Source organism: Macrotis lagotis, chromosome 1 (genome assembly GCF_037893015.1).
Source record: "Macrotis lagotis isolate mMagLag1 chromosome 1, bilby.v1.9.chrom.fasta, whole genome shotgun sequence".
In the NCBI taxonomy this organism is placed as follows: Eukaryota; Metazoa; Chordata; class Mammalia; order Peramelemorphia; family Peramelidae; genus Macrotis; species Macrotis lagotis.
In genome coordinates this window covers 849,751,335-849,753,230 of record NC_133658.1, presented here as the reverse complement: position 1 = coordinate 849,753,230, position 1,896 = coordinate 849,751,335, and positions in this window count along the sequence as shown.

Genomic DNA, 1,896 nt, shown 5'->3' with positions numbered 1-1,896 from the left:
CACTGAAGAGTCTGGATTTGTGTGGGGATTCTGAGGGTGGACAGGTGGGAGAAGGAATATTACCAGAACCTTATTAATCATCTTCTGTAGCCTTGGCTAAAGTTCAGTGTGCAATGTATATAGCTTCTGAATGTTTTCTTGCTGAAAATACCAAAAGTGTCAAGAAAGGTTCAGTGGTAGAGGCAGACAATGGGAAGCAGGTGAAACTGACTCTCTGAACTAGGAAAGTAGAGAGAAAGAAGCAAGGGAAAGAGACTGAAGAAGATGGTAAAACCAATCTAAGAGAAGCAGAGAGAAGGTTAACCAGTGACTTTATGCAGATTTTATTGAATTGCTTCCCCCAATCCATATGTTCTTGCCCTTTTTGACCCCTTTTCTTGCTATGGCTCATGGACTATGGATAAAAGGAGTTCAGGTAGAAACACAGGTCATAAAGAGAAGAGATGAGAAAAGTAGATATACAATGAAAAGATTGCCAATCTAGGAGTCCAGTAACCTGGGTCATTGTTCTAGCTTGGTCACTAATTTTACTGTATAATCGCGGGAAAGTTGTTTTCTTTCTTTGAAACTCAGTTTTCTCTTCTATAAAATGATAGAGTTGTACTGGATAATCTCTTCCCTTGAAAATTAACAGTCAATCTAATAGTGCAGAGGAAGGTGCCCTAAACCATGAACTTGGCAAACCACATTCTACTTTTGTTTTGGCAGAAATTCACTGCGTGATTTTAGGTGAGTCATTTTTCCTCTCTGGACCTCAGCTTTATGTAGCAGTAAAAATAAGAGGGTTGGATTAAAATGTCTTCTAAGGTCTCTTTCTACCTTTGGGTTTCTTTGAGTGATAGAAATAGTTTTGAGACACTGAATTGGGTAGGATTGGCATATCTTCAGAAGGGGCTATAAGTGTTCAGGTCATTGTGAGTGTAGGAGGATTTACAAAATGCTTTCATTACCAACAACCCTGGGAAGTAGTTCATGGATCCCTCAAAGTATCAAAATTCTTATAGATAAGGAAACTGAGGCTCAAAGAGTTGACTTGTCAAAATCTGGTAGGTGACTGATTTGGTATTTAAAACTATATCTTCCTGCTACAAGTATCTTCCAACTGTATATCTTCTTTTGCATACAGCACTTAAATAATAATAATAATAATAATAATAATAATAATAAGTGCTTTTAAGGTCACTAATATTTACCTTTTTTTTTTTTAGGTGTTTGCAAGGCAATGGGGTTAAGTGGCTTGCCCAAGGCCACACAGCTGGGAAATTATTAAGTGTATAAGGCTGAATTTAAACTCAGGTACTCCTGACTCCAGGGATGGTGCTCTATCCACTGTGCAACCTAGCCACCCCTAATATTTACCTTTTAAAATATATTTGTGTGTATCTATTTAAATAAACTGTCTCCCCTAATGAAATGTAAGCTTCTTGAGGCCAGACACTTTCACTTTTATTTTAGCATCCCTGGTGACTAGCAAAGTGTTTGGTATATGGTAAACACTTAGTAAATGCTATTTGACTGATTGATTTTTAAATTAAATTATTATAATTTAAATTTAATTTAAATTAAATTTCAACTTGGAGCCGCCCCCAAATTTCATGTTACTTATAATCTAGAGAAGACAATTTTGATTTCTCCACTATTGTGAAAATTGGAAGCGAAAGTGAAAACCTTCAGATCTCTTTTGATTATCTATTGCCTATCTTACCCTCCCATCCTGGCCACCAAGAAAGAGAAGGGTGAAGACTTTTTATCATCTCTTTGTTGAAGTAAGGAAAAGGGAGAAAGTTTGTAAAGGTACTAGTTTTTCTTCTGCAGCTCTGTGCTGTTGAATGAGTTTCCTGGAAATCTTCCTTTGCACCTAGGTTGAAGGAGGAACCAATCAACAGAGCAAATAGA